The sequence below is a fragment of the Scyliorhinus torazame genome, chromosome 13 (assembly GCF_047496885.1).
Source record: "Scyliorhinus torazame isolate Kashiwa2021f chromosome 13, sScyTor2.1, whole genome shotgun sequence".
In the NCBI taxonomy this organism is placed as follows: Eukaryota; Metazoa; Chordata; class Chondrichthyes; order Carcharhiniformes; family Scyliorhinidae; genus Scyliorhinus; species Scyliorhinus torazame.
The window spans coordinates 174,924,609-174,943,116 of NC_092719.1; the positions used below are offsets into that span (position 1 = coordinate 174,924,609).

The 18,508-nt window shown below is 44.2% G+C and overlaps 1 long non-coding RNA gene across 1 annotated transcript; it reads left to right on the forward strand.

The window, feature by feature from the left end:
* The first annotated feature begins 5,485 nt into the window (after nt 1–5,485).
* LOC140388386 (uncharacterized) lies at nt 5,486–10,839 on the forward strand. Its single transcript, XR_011934166.1, has 2 exons — nt 5,486–5,794; nt 8,575–10,839. It is a non-coding gene; the product is annotated as an uncharacterized lncRNA (long non-coding RNA).
* Nucleotides 10,840–18,508: the final 7,669 nt, after the last annotated feature.

Sequence of the window (18,508 nt, forward strand, 5' to 3'; positions counted from 1 at the left end):
GATCGCTGGATTCAAACTCACTGTTGCCGGTTGCTGTTCTTGCGAAGGTCTCGAGCAGGCGAAGAGGAGAGAGAGAGAGGTCTGAACTTGGACCCTCACTTTTATAGGGCCCAGGGGCTTCCCGCCTCCCGGGGCGGCCCTTGACCCTGAGTCCCAAGTGATTGGATCTGTCCCCAATCTCTGGGGCCGATGTGTCCAATGGTGAGGCGATTCCTCGATCGGGGGGTGGTCGCTCACCTGTCTTTGTTTCGGCCACTGCAGGCGCCGACAGGTCTGGCCCGGTATTCAATTGCTAATATGTTGCAATTGTTCCCGGGGATAGCCGATTTAACTGTGGATGTCTGAATAGATTGGCTGCAAACAGTCCTGAATGCAACTGCAAATACCTGGGTTGATGGGCTGTTGATAGCCCTGAGTATCGATCTGGGCGAACTTCCCAGAGCCGAATATGCAATACTGTCTGCAGCTGCCTGCTTGTGTCTTCTTAGCTGCTTTTCCCAGCAGTCTTTCAGGTTAGCCATTTTAAACTGGGTTTTGGCCAGATTAATCGGAACGCAGCCATTTTACGTGGCTACAATATACAAGCACCAGAAAATGCTGCCAGTTTCTCAGGGTAATGATGACGAATGTTGACAGTGTTTCTGCCATTATAACGACAAGAATCTCCTGAATATGTTTGACTTAATGACTTTCGATCCAATCGTTTCCTCCTTTCTTGAATGGCGGTCCATTTTATATATATAATAATTATACCTGAATTTCCCTCATTCAAGGTATATAAGACGTTCAACAGCCACCCCCCCCTCCTCCCCCGCAATCATTGAGAACATATTACAAAGTAAGCAATACAACATTTCAGATATGGTTTCATTTGTTACAATTCCAGCACTGAATTGTAAAACTTCTCCTATAATTATTTTGCATCTTATGGTACCATGTGTAGAATAATTGCTGCTTGCAATGGTATGATGTGGGCTTGTGTCTGTGCTTCCGGACATGCTAATTCCCTGATCTCAGCTGTGCTGTCAGAAAATGGCATTGAGCAGTTTGCCACAAGGAAGGAGAAAAATGTCAGAAAGCCAGCCTACTACTTCCGATATCTAGTTGGAAAGTGTCATTGCCAAATGCCAGGGCATTTCTTGCCTGCTCTCTTGGCTGGAATTCATGAAAAGAAACTACATGAGGGGAAACTTAAAAAAAACCCATTTCTTTAAAAGTATATATTTTTAAACTAAACAAAATATGAAACCCTCTGCCAATTATAACCAGCACACAGAAACCTTTCTGTGGTTTCAAGTATATTTCAATGATTTATTTTCACAGAACCCGATTATAAGCTGGGGAAATCGCAAATGTAACTTAAAGAGTAACAACTTCACACTAAAGAGTTGTTCATTTATGGAATAGCCAACCCAGTATCTGAATGTGGATTCACCAGAAAGGGTCAAGACAGGGAGTAAAAGATTGTAGTTTGGAGAGGAAGCTGAATTATATTGGCTTTATGCCACGTTTGAGTGAATGTATGTGCTTACATTTGATTTGTATGTTTTTTTTGAGGCAGGCCCGACCTCAAAACAGAAGCTGAACTGAAAATGAAACTGAAAGGGAAGCAGAAAATGTAAACTAGCCTTGAAACTAAACTTCCCAGTTTCGAAAGAAACCAAAAACAAAGGCAGTTTGGGAAATCAAAATTGAAATATTGCTGAAAGATGTAAAAGGACACATATCGGCCCAAGCACTGTAGAAGTTGGGGGAGTCCACTGGAACAGAACAGACAAGCTGAAGAACAGACAAGCTGAAGAACAGACAAGCTGAAGAACTGTCAAGCGGATTCATCAGATCTACCAAAGTTAAAAAGATCAACTTGGCATAGAAAGAAACCTGAAAGATTGAATCTGTCATTGGACAATATAACTGCATGTTACAAATCATTCTGCTTGGGAAGGCAGTAGTGGAGTGGTATTGTCACTGGATTAGTAATCCAGAGATTTATGGCAATACTGTGGAGACCCGAGTTCGAATCCCACCACAGCAGATGGTAAAAATAAATGATTGTGCTATGCATATCATATATATTTTTTAAAAACCTCAAGGAAAGAGGATGTAGTGATATGCATAAGCAGTTGTACATGTAAACATGTTTGACCTCCGACCACTAGGTGGAAGGCACGTTATACCATGTGACACTGTAACCTGGGGGAGTCTGTAGGAGATGTCATCATGGTTAGTTGTGTTTGTGATTTATCAAGTTTGTTAGTATTAGTTTCCAGCCCATAGTTTGTTGTACAATAATAAATTTGACTAGTCTAGTACCAGAAGTTCTTTGGTAAGCCAACTCAATCATTGTCACAGTACTAGAACATAACATAGGCTTGGGATCAAACTAGCTCCTAGAAGGGGAGGGGCTGAAATTACTTGTGAGTGAAACAGTTTGAAGACTTTGTGACTGAGTTTCATCACAGAAATCTGAGTGGACTGCCGAGCCAATATATCAGGTTTGTCTTAGTTGTGTCTGCCATTTACTGTGTAATATATAGTTCATATTCAACCATTAATTTCCTGTTAATTCATTTAACTCGTTAATTCTGGATGTTAGAATATCGGATAGATAGTATTTGGTGTTTGCTTTGTTGACTCTTGTATTGTAAAATTCTTCTGCTTTACACCATGGAATCTTGTGACTTTATTATTTTGTAAATAACTGTGATTTCAAATTTACTCTAATTTAGAAAAAGCTACTGGTCTCTGCCAAGACTGTAACACATGCCTGGAAGAAGCTGCTAATAGGTTAAGTGGATTGCAGCACTTCAAGAAGGCAGCTCACCACCACATTCTCAAGGGTAATTAGGGGTGGGCAATAAATGTTGGCATAGCCAGCGAAGCCCACATTGCATGAGTTAATAAAAAAATGTACATCCTATCTCTGAAGAGCTCGCTGATTAAGCTGGTTTAATTTTTTTCTAATTTCTAACTTCTTGTGCTGGATTCTCCGCCCCCCGACGCCTAAATCGCGTTTGGTGATGGGGTGGAGAATCCATTTTGACTCCGAAATTGGGATGCTGCCGGTTTTTAAATTCTCCGTCCCCCGAAAATCGGCGTACTCGTGGAGTACGCTGCGCCAAGTATTCACCACCTCAGGCCATTGCCTGAGGCCCGCCCCCCCAATGCTCCGTCCCCGACCAGCCGAATTCCCGATGGCGTGGGGCTCTCATGGCCCCAGCAGTATGAGAACCTCGCAAGGCGACTGCGGACTCAGTCTGGGGCGGCCACAGTCGGGGGAGGGCTGATCAGCGGATGGGGGTTGGGGCCTTCATTCGGGGCTGGGGGCAATGTGGGCGGGCGGTCCAGGGTGCGCGAGCGCCTGATGCGGGGCACTACTTTGCCGTTCCAGATCCGCGGGCTGAGTCCGCCATGGAGCATGGCGCGGCCGCTGCAGGCCGCCGCCGAGCGCATGTACGGCCTCTGTATCGGAAGTGCTGGGGACCGTATCGGCAGCTAGAGTTGCGAGCTCGACGATGGCTCACTGCTAGCCCCCAGCAAAATGGGGAATCTGTGGCCTTTTGACTCCAGTTTTCCATGCCTAAAAGACTATAGTTTTCACGACGCCTTGGGGACTTAGTCTCCAAAGTGGAGAATCCAGCCCTTTATGTTTGAAATAAATCTAATATGAAAATGTATTTATTTGTTCAATATTTGTGCAATAGCTTTGGAATCTACTTTTTCTCTATACTCTATCCCGATGCCTGGATTAGATGTACCATTTGGTACTTGCAAAAACTACATTTCATATGTATCGTTAGAATTAATATGAATTTTCATAGATCTGGAATGAAAAGCAGATGCTGTATCCTAATTATCTCTCTTCCTAATGTGGCTTTGCTTAATTGAAGAGCCTGGGAAGCCACAAAGACCATGATTGGCTTCACAATCCAGCCAGGCTCAACCCCATTCCTGATGGGCCTGATTAGTGGGAAGTTCCATCTCCCACTGTTCCAGTATCACACAGAACTCGCACCATGAACTCCAGGGAGATGTGAGCTTGAATGCTGTGCAGTCTTTTCCAGAAATTAAGACAAAGAATTTCCTGAGTCGTACCGCCAGCGTAATGATGGAATTGCACTGTAGACCATTATTACAGCCACAGGAACCCAGGAAATTATGGTGTTTGTGAGTAATGGCACTATCCCTACACCATCATTTTCTGCAACTTGTGTGCTGCTCTGCTAACTTCTGAAAAATTGATTATATAAACCTCTACCACCAATCTCCTGGGTTTGTGCTACTGTTCTCATCACTTGCAGGAATGCTATTAAGTAAAAGTGCTGGTGGCCTCAACTGATTGCAAAGGTTAGCTGTGGCCACGAACAGCATGAATCCATTTGTCCTACTTTGTGCCTGTTGTTGATGAGTAAACAGCAGTATTGGCAGCGGGAGTGACTTTGCGCCCATGTCACCGTTCTTGCTGATGGCGTGACCTTGGGTGCGATTCAGCAGCCTCGTCGTGCCTAACATGACCCCTCACGAGATCTACAATGCTTGAAACTTCTCGTGAGATTTAACAGAGCCACACAAGAGGTCACAATCTGGATCTCGCTCTTGTTGGACAAGGTCCTGATATGCATATTTAAATGAGCCCTTAGGACCAGTCGTAACCAGCCGTGGACCAGTTGTAAAAGCAACTGAGGGTATGTTCCAGGCCATTGGTGACACCTGGGTGGTTGTGCATTGGGCAGGGTGGTACCCTGGCACTTCAGCTTGCACCTGGGCTCCTTGGGACTGCCAGCCTGGAATCTTGGCACTACCATTGGGCACCCTGGCTGTGTCAAACTGGCACTGACAGGGTACCTGTGTGGCACTTCCAGGCTGGCAGGGGCAATGCCAGGTGCCAGCCTTGCAGTGCCATGGTGCCCAGGTACCAGGTTGCCCATGACAGGGGTCAGGTCTGCGGGGAGGCCTTGTCCATAAGAGGTGGAGTGACGGGGGGCTGGAGGACCTCAGAAGAGGTAAGTTGGGTGAAGTGGGGGGGAGGACCAGAGGGAATGGTGGGAGTGCTGTGGGGATCAAAAGATCTGCCTCGATCTGCGAGTAAGTTTTCCTATTTCCTACAAGGGTACCTGTCTTGTAGTGCCTCTGCCAGCCTGGAAGTGTCACCCTGGTAGTGCCAGTTTGACACAACCAGGGTGCCGAGTAGCAGTGCCAAGATTCCAGGCTAGCAGTGCCAAGGTGCCCAGATGCCATAAGGAGTGCCAGGGTACCGCCCTGCTCAACTACCCAGGAGTCTCCAATGGCCTGGCACCCCCTCCCTCCCCTTGCCATCACAACTAGCCCACGGCTGGTTACAACAGGTTCTAATGACTCATTTAACTATGAATATCTGGATCAAGCCCAGCGGGTGCGAGATCCAGATCATGACCTCTCGCGAGGCACCATTAAATGTCGCGAGACGTTTCAAGCGTTGTGAATCTCGTGAGAGGTCATGTTAGGCGCAACCTTTGCAATCAGTTGAGGCCACCAGCACTTTTATTTAACAGCATTTCTGCACGTGATGAGAATGGTGGCTGTGCTCATCATTGCAGGAAATGAAGTAAGTGCAGCGTCGACGGGGCGTTCTTCGCTGAGGCCAACAAAAACGGCAAAGTGGCGTTCGATAGCGGGGTCCTACTTGGTACTGCAGGCGCGGAGAAACATCCTGGTAAACGCGCCAGAAATCGGATATGGAAATGTTTTGGTTGTTTTGTTTCCTGATTTTCCACACCCCTTGCCGGTGATGTAACGAGGTTCAAGCCTACAAAAGGTGAGAATCTCATTTTAATAGATTTGCATACATTATAATCTCATTACTGAGCCCCCGTCACATGATCCTCCCTCACCTGAATATTCAATCCTCGCCGACGTGACAGCAGTGCCGTATCAACTTGTAGTGAAATGCCAGAGGACAGTTTCATGGGCGGACCCTCTGGGTGCCCATTGGGAGTGGGGTTCACATTATGTTTATTGGGGGCAGAGGAGCCCCCGATGCAGGGCGGGGGGGGGGGGGGAGCGCAGTGAGATCCCCGATTCTGACTGTGGGGGTGGAGGAGGTGGGGAATGGGGGATTGTTGAGAGCCCCTGATGCTGATGGTGGTGGGGGCAGCCCCTCATGTTCTTCGATTGGGGGGATTACTGGGATGGGTATATTTTCTGTGCTGATCGGGGCGCTGTTTTTAAAGAGTGCCCCAATCTCTGTGGAGGCGGCCTTGCCGACTCTATCAGGACATGCCCCACCACAATGACGCCATAGACCTTGCCCCATAAATTATTTTCAGAGAGTCTCAAGATCTGGATTAAGCTCAGCTGTGCAGCCCACTGAGCTACATGCCGGGTTTCAGTGAGAACTCTGCCCAATGGGTTCATACAATTGTTAGTGGGCTGGTATTTGTGGGTTTACATATAACATATGTGGGTTGATTCAAAGATTCCAGAGGTGAAAGAACACCACTAACATGCTAGCCTGTCCTGATTCTCAGCATTACCATTTTCTCTGGCTCCTTATTGTAAAAACATGGGATGGGATTTTCCATTTCTGAGACTATGCCCGGAGCATGTCTCTAGTCTCATGACGAAAAATTGGCGCTGCCCCCACACTGATGCTCCGCCCGGTGGGGGCTAGCAGCCGCGCTATGTAAAACCCCCAGCGTTCCCGGCAGAAACGGCCGGAGAATTGCCGGGTCCGTGGCCACGCATGCGCACGATGGTGACCAGCAGCGGTCACGCCAGAAAACATAGCACTGGCCGCGCGCGAATCCGGCCTGCCAGATAGTGCTCCCGTGTAACCCCCCTCGCCACCCCCGGACCACTCCCAACCAGTCCCCCCAGCCCCCTCCGAAGCCCCCCGGCAATCGGAATGGCTCTCCCCCCCCCAACTGTGGCGGCGCTGGACACAGTCTGCAGCCGCTTTACGAGGTTGACGAAACCTCAGACCACAAGTGATCCACGCCGTCGGGAAGTCAGCCCATCGGGGGAGGGTCTTCAGGTGACGTCCTCGGGCCGTCCTAACGGCGTGCGGAATACTCACCAATGATGCCATTTTGGAAGAGGCGGAGTATCCAAAAACAGGCATTGCCCCCAATTTCGGCATCAAAAGGGATTCTATGCCCAATCGCCGAATGCGATTTTGGAGTTGGCAATGGGAGAATCCCGGTGTAATTGTTGACGGCGGGGCAGAATTCGTGGACTTTCACGACAGCAAAGCTGCCGCCAAATCTGGATCGATTCAGCTGTGGAGGGCCTAGCACCAGTGCCACGTGGAAAATAATCGATTCCAATGAAAAACTGTGCGGGATTCGTTGAGTCCGTGAATGATAATCGAGAGGCTGACAAGCTGCAGCCGCGTATTCACATCACAACCCCCACACACACTCATCCCAGCCAACAAGATGGCACTGGTTGTGCTGGAGTGTGTCCAAACAGCTAATGGGTCAGCTGGGGCCAGAGGACACCTAGGGGGCAGGGGCGTATCTACTATGAAACTACTGAAGCTGAAGCTTCAAGGCCCCTAATCCCGGAGGGGCCCCAGAAGCGACTTTAGTCCACATTGCTTAAACATTTTGGGTCTACTGTATGAGGAGGGGTTTTAAAAAAATATAATATTAATAATATAGTGTAATTCAATACAAAATAATAGTTAAAGTAACATTTTTATTAAAGTATCATGTAGGCTAGCCGTAAACGAAAAAACGTTTAAATTAAGAATGTTTAATTCTAAATATATTTAATATAAAATAATTATAAATAATTTAAAACACTATTAACATTTATGATAGAAATACAAACAGTAGATGACGTGTTGTAACAAAAAAGGGGAGCAGTTGAAAAGGCAATCACAATGTTAACGTGAATTTTCAACGTGATAGCACTCGTGATAGCGATCTAGACAAGAATTTTTTTCAATAAAGTGTTCAGAAGGATACAATGTTTTAATTACCCCTACTCAAAAATAAATGTTATATTTAGAAAAGTAAGGTAAATAATAAAGGTAAAATAGTGTTAGATTAGCCTAAGTCTATTGTTTTTATGAAGAGGTGAACGAACGGAAGGTAGGCTACGACCACATAGCCTAGGCTAATACTATATTACAAGTATTTATGAAAAAGTAATAAAAGGGTGAATTTGTGGTAAATTACAGGTGTTTATGATGAAAAGTGTTCAAATAATGGTAAAATTGTGTTACATTACCTTAGCCTATGAGTTTTGGTGGCCTAGTCTTGCCTAACTTAGTCTAGCCTAGCGTAGGCTAGCTTGAACATAGCCTATTTTAGCCTATTTAGCTTATTTATTATAAATCTTAAAAAATGGCACTTTACTTTCTGAGAAGAGGTTTTGAAAAAAACCCTTTCTCAGGAAGTAGACCTAAAATGTTTTCCTTTCAAAGTATGTGACAATAGTCGCACAACTCAAATTGATTAATTTTTTGTTGTATATATTTCAACAATTCCAAAGTTTGAGAGTCAGCAGCACAGATGTTGTAAAGGTGGAGTGTCGCGGTAAGTTGGTTGTTCTGCTATGGCTAATGTAATTTTCCCCCCTTTTTAACAGAGGTCAAGACCCTAGAGGAATAACAATGAGTTCACGAAAGTACTTAAGTGGATACCAAAAACGCAAACTCAATGAAAAGAGATCTGATGAAATTTCTAAATGTCTAAAACTAACAAACTATTTTGTAATGTCAAGTTTGTCAACACCTACAGTTGAAACAAGCCAAGCAAACACCACTGAACCAGTGATAGTGCACAAACCGTGGGAGCTCTTTCTCGCAATATTCAACCCACTGTTGACGCTTTTGATACAGATGACGATCACAGTGGTCAACATGAAAGTACCGTAGAACAAGCAGAGACTGAGCAGAAACATGAAACAGGAAGCAAATTCAGTGATTTCAAAGAATACAGTGACCTCGAAAACTGGCCCATAACAGTTGATAATGATTTCATACAGAATTGTTTAATGCAAGACAAAGGTTTTTTTCAAAATAAAAAACCAGATGATGTATATACCAAATCAAGCAGGGTTTACAAGGAGCAAAACAGGAGTTTCTCAAACAAATATTTTGAAAAAAGATTGAAAAATGGCTAGACTGTGATGAGATCCTGGTTAGTTTATTCAAAGAGCAGCGGCTGGATATACTGTTTTGTTTGCAAACTCTTTTCTAAATGCCAAACAGCACTTACAACAGGTGGGTTTTCTGACTGGATGAATGTTCTCAGAACTCTGGAGAATCATGAAGACAGCATGGAACATAAGAGGGTGATGTTGTGTTGGATAACAAGAAAGTCAAATAAAAATACTGTGGATCAGCAACTTGAAGGACAGATGAGAAAAACCATACAGTACTATTTTGAAGTACTGAAGTGGGGCACACCAAATAATGGAAACGTGATGGGGGCCATTGAATTTATTGCAGAGTTCGACCCATTTTTACATGCACATCTCAAAAATGTAAAAATGAAAAAGTAAATGCTACTTCCCTATCCAAAACCATGTGAAGAATTGATAGAAATCATGGGAAAACATGTGCAAGATGAAATTGTGAATCAAATCAACAACCTAGACACCAAATACTACTCTATTTTTCGACTCTACACCTGACCTGACACATGTTGACCAGCTGGTAATTGTGGTTCGATACTGCTATAATGGAAAACCCTGTGAGAGATTTTTAACATTTTTACTGATAGAAAACCATTCATCCACAACCTTGTTCAACAAAATACAACAAGTCCTGGGTGAACATAAGCTTTCACTTGAAAATACCCGTGGTCAGTCCTACGATAATGCATCTAACATGAAGGGCTCGGAGAAAGGGCTGCAAGCACTCTTTAAAAACATTAACAGGTACGCAGACTATGTACCATGTACAGCCCATTCACTTAACCTTGTTGTAGAAAAGGCAGTGTCTACTGTACCTGAAGTTTTTGACTATTTTGGCATTTTGCAGGAGCTGTATGTTTTCTTTTCTGGATCTCCACGAAGATGGGGGATTTTAAACAGACAGGGAAATCTAAATTTTTCTCTACTTTTGTTTGTTAAAGAACTCAGAGAAAATTCAGCCGATAGAATTGCATACTATGAATCAGAAGCAAAAGGTTTGTGTGAAAATATCACCTCAAGTTATTCTGATGCTTCCAAACGCATTGTTACAAGGACATTTTCAGATGGAGCAAGTGGTATTGCTTCTTTGAGAGGAGTTGACAAATTTAGGATCGAAGTTCTATATCAACACTATGACTGCTTGATAATCCAGCTACGCAAGAGGATTGACCCATATGAGTAGATTGCGAAAAGGTTCAAGTTCCTCTCAGAATTGGTGAACAATTCTGAAATTGATGAGGACAGTATTAAACTTATAATATCGTATTACAAATTAGTAAACGAGTGTTATCAGTTCAAAGAATATTCGCACCTTAGGAAATCCCAGAACACAGATGAAAACACGCCATCTAAAATGCAATGCGCAGAAGTTCTGCAGCTTATTTGTGAGCAACACCTAATTGAAGTGCTCCCCAATATTACTACTGCGCTTAAGCTGTACTTGACAATGCCTATCACAAGCTGTGAAGCAGAAAGGAATTTTTCAAAGCTATCCTTTATAAAGAACAAATTTTGGTCTACCATGACTGAAGAGCGCTTAAATTCTTTACGCATATTGTCTGTAGAAAATGACATTGCAAGGAAGCTCTCATATGACAAAACTGTACATGAATATGTTGCTAGAAAAAACAGAAAAAAGAGTATTTTGTAAAATGTGCTTCATGTAGTATGTATTCTCATAGATGTCTAAAATAAAAGATTGTATTGACTGTGGTCTTTTCTATGTTTTATTTCATCATTCTATGATGCATCATGCATGTATATAACATTTCCCTAATTTTCATCCCCCCATAACTCGAAAACTATAAGGCATAGGAAATTTTTATTCACACCAGTGACTTTGACATGTGAGATAATCCAGTACGGAAATTTTAATCAAAATCTGAGATGTAGTGGTTATATTTCTTAAAAATTTGTGATCTGTCGTGGAACAACCCCATTGAAGGAGATAACAGTGGTTTCCCAGACCTTGTTGCTGGTTGCGAAGGGGCCCCCATAACAGTTCAAGCTTCAGGGCCCCAAAAATGTAGGTCTGCCACCGCGAGGGGGTGGCCCTGGGGGGGGTGGGGGGGGGGACCCATACAACTCGTGGCCCTAATTTCACAGTGGGCAATTGGCGGTGTGTGCAGCTGCATGGCTGCCTTGCCGGCTGCGGCAGTGGTGTTCTGACTTTCCACCCCGACCCCACAGCCCACCTTCTGACACCACCCCCCCCCCCACTACTCCCCTCCAGCCCTGGCAGAACCCTGGCTAGCGGCACAACTGTCAGCAGACCATAGCGATTTGGGACACTTTCCATATCCCCTCTCTCCCCCTCAGCAGCCACGATGCCGATTTAATGATTTTTAAAAGCACAAGTGAACCGTGCTGTTGGGAACGTGGCCCATCGGAGGCAGAACATTGTGGAGGCTCCAGAGAATACTGGGTCAGGCCCGCTAATGACATGCATAGGGTGTTTACTATACGTGCGTTCTGGACCGCATTGACGCCGCTGTTGAGGTGACGGAGAATTGCGATTTGACGATTCTACCGTGATTTTGCAGTCGGGAACCAATTCTCCGCCCAATCGCGTTTTGCGATTTTGGCGTGAGCCAATGGAGAATCTCACCCATTAACTTTATTACAGAGTTAGTAGACTTGCACACAACTTTATGTAGAAACATATCTTATACATGACCCTGTGAATGTTTCTGTTCATAAGTGAAGTTAGAAAGAAACCAGTTGGTGAAAAAACATAACTGAAACATTCAAGGTCATTTAATTGTAGACATATTGATATGTGACTTAAGCATACTGCACACTGGTGTTTAAAAGTGCCATACTCACCAGGTTAGCTTATCAAACAGCAATCCATGTTTTGAGAAATGAGTGCACAACTTTGTTCCTCTTCTCAACATGTGCATGTAAGCTTGATTTTATTAACACCATTGGAACAGTTCACCAACTCTTAACTGATCCCAATGGACCCGGAAGCTATTTACCCCGTGGCATCAGAGCAATCAATGATCAAGCGTTTCAAAGGAACATGTGCGTCAAGCAGATTTAATGAAAATGAAATGAAATGAAAATCACTTATTGTCACAAGTAGGCTTCAATGAAGTTACTGTGAAAAGCCCCTAGTCGCCACATTCCGGCGCCTGTTCGGGGAGGCTGTTATCGGAATTGAACCGTGCTGCTGGCCTGTCTTGGTCTGCTTTCAAAGCCAGCGATTTAGCCCTGTGCTAAACAGTCCCTGTTTATTGTTCAACAGGCCTTCCTGTTACTCTCCGCGAGTGGTTGCTGCATGGACAGGATCCCATAAGTCAGAACACAAGTACAGAAACTGACCTCCATGTCATTTGATAAAAATAAGACCATGGGGTGTATTGGTAAACATTAGAAATAAGATATAGTTTTAATTTAATATTTCTGTGTCTGGAAACCTCTAGTCTGATTCATGCTGGACAAAGGTGTTTGCATGTGGAGGGTTGGTTAACTTCCAATTTTGTTTCTATTCTGTGAAGTGAGGGCTATGGCGTGAATAATAGCTAAATCGCATAAGCACAAAGGTTTTGCTTAGCAACTGGAACTTTATAATGCAGAAAAGGTGTTACGTTTTAGTTTTAGTTGGAGACAGGACCTCGGGGAGTGAACATCTCTCAACTCTGCCAGAGGAAAGACTGGACAGGATGGGAGGTGCAAAGAGGCATGCTTCCTAAAGTACAAGCTACAGTCCAGATAAACAGAGAATTGGGACAGATAGAATATTTAAGTCGACTGGAGTTAATTGAATAGAGACCAAGGTATTGTTCAAGGAAGAGTAAAACAAAGTGTTCCGAGTTAAAGAGACCAATTGCAACAACCAGATTTAAAGTGAGATAATAGTGTTCAAAGATAAAACAAATGCCTGATGCCATTTTAATATAGTCTGGGAATCGAGAGTGATAGTAATTATGAACAGTTTTCACAGCAGTCAAGGCAAAGAAAACCTAAAGGGGTTACTGTAAAATTCTGGACTGGATTTGCTGTTAAGGGCAAGGCAGAAGCTTAGTTTAAAAGTGTCATTTGGAAAATCTGGTCTAGATTTCGGAATGCAAGCCGCTAAGGGTATGCATAATTACGAGAGAAGATTTTAAAGCATGTTTTTGGGAGTGAAGTTTGGAAACTGTCACATGGCAATCATCTGAGGGGATTCTGAGGAGACATCCACAAACATTCACTTGGTGTTCTGAGTGGAGAGTGTATTTGCCCAGAGTAATCTTGTGTGCTTTAAAGAGACTTTGTATTAACATGACCATTGTAGATTAAGATGTCCTTTGTAATCCCTATTAATCCTAAAACCTGTGTGGAATTCTTAAAATAAGGGGGAGTAAGGGCATATCATATAATAATCCATGTTTTTCATGTTTAATAAATATTTTTTTCTTTTTCATAAACCTAATTAGAGGTTCTGAATAAACGTTATGTCTTTTGAGCCAGGGTTCCATTCTGGGATTTACTCATTCAGTTATAACGTCAACTAGGATTGTAACCGAGTAGCCCATCAACTTTGACAGCTCAGATCGCTGCTGGGAAGGAAGAGGTTCACAGTGCCCATTGGGGCACCCACCTACAGTCCAAAGATATGCAGATTAGGAGGGTTGATCATGATAAATTGCCCCTGAGCGTGAAGTTGCAGGACTAGGGCGTGAAATTGTGCCTAGGTAGGGTGGTCTTTCGAAGGGTCTGTGCAGACTCGATGGGCCGAATGGCCTCCTTCTGCACTGTAGGGATTGTATGATTCTATGAAAGCTGCAAATATTTCTAGTCAGGTCAAGAAACACCATTTTGGAGACTTGGATGTCACTTTTTTTTAAGTCAATGACAAAAGTTAATCCTTATGTTTGCAGTAAATTCTGTATGACATTTTGAAATATCCACACGTGGAGATGTCAGCAGTCCATCCACATAACTGTACTCAGCTGCAAGTTGGGAAACATTCTGCTATGTGTGGACCTTCATATTCATGGAGCCTGCTCATTGAAAAATATTTTTCGACAAGAATACCTAGACCTTTAGATTTGCTGAATTGATTTTCTACGAGGAAGAAGAAACTTTCAACAAGAGTTGGAAAAGCACCAAATTCCTTCAAAATCAGAAAGTAAGTGGTTAAAGGGTAGGGTGATTCAGTTGCATAGGCATAAATATCTAACTGAAGTCAGAAGGCTCTATGCAGAAGAATGAATGCTTTTGATTGTAATACACCTGGAACTAGTGAATGGCAGGCATCAGTAGAAATGTAATTACTTGCAGTATCAACAGCCTGAAAAGCAAAATTTAAAATGCATATTCAGGGCATGGAAAGTTTAACTGGTTTTATCTCTAAGTAAATTCCAGACTGTAATACATTTTCTCCAGTTACAGACAAACTTAATTGTTCTCACATGACTGTGCAATACAATATTCTTGTAGGTTTAGCTCATGATACCTTTGACTTTACAGGAAAGAAAGTCACAAGAAAGGTGTATTATATGGATGGAAGTTTTTTTTGATGCTGACAGACAAATATCAAACTTACAATTTTTCATGCATTTTCTGTGATTTGTTTTTCAGAGTTTTGCTCTTAGATTCTGATTGAAGAAGGTTTTCTACACTTTGATCAGATGGTACGATACATTCCTCTTCTTTCAGGTACCATGCCCGAAGACGGCATTGGCAACCATGGACTCCCATTGGATTGGTCCATGATGATACTAGCTGAACAGGAAATCCTCCCGCTGTTACTGCCCGCCATTCGCCATATTGGAAGGATTTACAAGCTGATAACCAATGTGTTTGACCATGTTATGAATACATTGGCGACAATTTTATCATAGTTAGGTCCAGAAGTGTGCTAATGAAGTTGGCCACCATTTCGATGCCAGAAACAAAACACTACGGTAGGGCGGTATTCTCCGACCCCCCGCCGGGTCGGAGAATCCCCAGGGGGTGGCATGAATCCCGCCCCGCCGCCCCAATTCCGGCTGCCGTGTTCTCCTGCACCGGTTTTCGGGCGGGGATCACGTTGGCAGCAGCCCCTCCCCCCGGCAATTCTCCGGGCCCCGATGGGCCGAGTGGCCGTCTGTTTCTGGCCAGTCCCGCCGGCGTGGATTTGGCATGGTCCCACATGGGGGACCTGGCAGGTAAGTCGGCTTGTGCGGTCCTCAGGGGGCGCCCAGGGGGATCCGACCCCGGGGGGTGGGGCCGCCACGGTGGCCTGACCCGCAACCGGGGGCCCACCAATCTGCAGGCAGGCCTGTGCCATGGGGGCACTCCTTCCTTCCACACCGGCCCCTGTAGGGCTCCGCCATGGCCGGCACAGAGAAGACAACCCCCTGCGCATGCGCCAGAATATGCCGGCCGGTCTGCGCATGCACGCCAGTGGTTCTGCGCATGTGCGAGGCCATGCCGGCCCTTCGGCGCATGCGCTAACTCGCGCAGTCCCTTCGGCACTGGCTGGCACGGCACCAACCCCTCCGCTGTCCACCTAGCCCCCGGAAATGCGGAGAATTCGGGGGCTGTTGATGCCGGAGTAGTTCGCGCCAGTTTTCCCACCGGCGTGGGGAATTGGTCGCCGCACAGGAAAATCCCGCCTCACACGTTCTGCATAAAGCCCTGTGCCAAACCTGGCCCGGACTCCTTCGATGATTTCATCCCTACCACTGGCCATAGCCTCAGTCACGAGTGTTTCAATGGTGGTAAGAATTGTCTCCTGTATGGGGATGGACATGTGCTTGTCTGCTGCTGGGTGACTGCTGCTCCCTCTCGTCATGAGCAATCTTGTCCTGCAAAAGAGAAGCATGTGTCAGTGAATGTGATGCAATGTGTTTTTGGCCATAGTTGAATAGCTATGGGAATAGCAGTGTGCAAGCTATGGAATGTGGATATGAAGCCTGCAGCAGTGCTAAGTGTGTGGTGAAGCTCTGAATGTGAGGTATGAGTTATGATTAATCGAGATTGTTGGTCGGTGAGTGATGGAGTGTAGTGCAACGAACTGTGCCTGAGACTAGTGCTGTAGTTGGTGGGAATATGACATTTGAAGATGCATTTACGGTCCTTGACTCACAAGGTCATCAAATATTTTGTTGCACTGTGTCAAAGTTTATCGGCTTAGGCCTTTGGAATTGACTGCCTCTGCCATCTGCCGTCACTGTCTTGGTAAAGTTTGTCAGGAATGTCTCCTGGCACTCTGTAGATAAATGACCTCTTCGTCTTCTCCACTTCCTGCACCAAGGCCTCCAAGTGCAGTGTCGGAAAACCTTGGATCTGGCTCTCTGTGCCGTTTTGACATTTTTTTGTCTTTCACAGGTCAGATTCAATTGGAGGATGCCTTCCAGCACTTGCTGCATCCCAAATGCCATCTCCCTCTAAGAGGTGCAGGTTGACTTTAAGTAACTTTAACGTGTGCTTGCCTCTCACAATCTTGTATACTCTATTCAGATGTATTTGATAGCACACTTCACGTTGCAGTGATAGCATGGCTGTGTTGTAATTCACTGACAGACCATTAGGAGTATCACTCATATATAAGTGAATGTTAAGTCAGCTGACCTCAGACTGCTGGAGGAAGTTCAAGAGAGAGGTTGCTTTGTATGATTTTACTGTTTTTCATCTGTTGTCTTGTATGTAGTTTACCCACAGTTAATGTTAATAAATTGTTTATACTTTAGCTACAAGTGTTCTTGCAATAAATCAGGCTGTCCAACAAGAACATTACCGACCCCAGCTGCACACTATAATAATTAAAGTAAGCAGGCAGCACAGAGTTTGTACAACTGTTAATTGGGCATTGTGTTTCCTCACCCAATTTCAGAGGTTGTTGAATTTTGCTGCCTATCTATTTAACATACCTAAGTAACTGTTTAATACGTGTGGGATTAAGTGTCTTTGGAAAAGTTCTATAAGATTTAGGATTCCTCCTTGCTATGGTGATGTGCATCAATGTAAATGCATGTTGGCTAGCTAGACACTAGAGAGAGCATCAGAAACATCACACACACACACTCAACCAATAGAGCAGTTAGATAGGACAGGACCAATGGACACTCACGATACACACAGAGGTGACACGACCACAAGAGGGCATTACCCCAACCCATATATAAAGGACACCAAACACATGATCTGCCTCTTTCCAGTTTGAGACAGTCAGTGAGTAGAGACACAGGGTTGATTCAATATTACACCCACCACCTGGATTGCAGCAACTGGTTAGTCAGTCTGGGTAGCTATAGTAGGATTAGCAGTAGTGTCGAACCCGAGTAATAGAAGTGTAAATAGTTTAATAAACGTGTTGAAGTTATCTCCACGTCTGAACCTTCCTTTGTCAAATGCGCCACCAGGAAGCCGCTTATGTTACACCTACAACATAACAAATCACTTGCGAGTTGTATAATCCAAAGGAGTATTTTAGTAACCAGAGGCTACATGGCATCATAGTATTGCAAACTAATGGGGAAATATGAATTAATTAGATATTCCAATTGGCTTTTAAGGAAGCTCATGGCATTAGTGGTAAATCAGCAGGGTGGATGAAACCTGATCTGGTAATGGAACAGGAAAATTTATTACAAATGTGAAGGGCCCTGTATGGAGGCTGTGCCTGCTGGAGTCTTGTACTGTTTTATTCTCTGTCTCTTGTTCTTTACACCATCCAAAAAAAAAGTTTAAGGGGAAGGGTGTTTGATCCTTATACTTCCGATAGATTGCACACAAATAACCATCCCCTGAACGAGATCATTTTCTATGTGTTCATCACATAATGTGTGATGATGCAGTCAGTACTGTAACTCTATAAAACATCTACTCAGTGTCAAGAGTAGATTTATTACAACAATAGTCCAATAGATTAAAATTAAACAATGTCAGTTTTCATTGATCACCAAAAGTATGCACATTAATTCTCATCATTCTCCATGTTCCATCCTTCTCAGCGTACCATTATGTAATTTTAATGTTTTCTAACATAGACTGAAATATCTATTTTTCTTTCTTTGTAAAATGTTGCTTTCACTATATTTTACAGATGGAAAGTCAATTTCAACGACTATATTTTAAAAGCAAGGAACAGTCCAGACATTGAGGGCAATATTTTCAAAATGGCCGCGAGGTTGGAGTTCGGTGCAGGCGGAATTTCAAAATCTGCGACCCGGAGGTCGCCTCAGGATCCCGGTGCCTCTGGGGCCATTTTGAACTTTCAAAACGGGAAGGGAAGAGAAACCCGATGCTGTCAATTGCTAGCCCCTTAAACTCCTTAAGGAGCTCATTAAGGGGTCTGACCATTCGACATTGCAATTTTCAATGTTTTTTCTGGTGAGCTGGAACAATCTTGAGCACATTAATGCGTTACGTTCACTAAGCGGCCCAGGTAAATTTGTTTGCACTT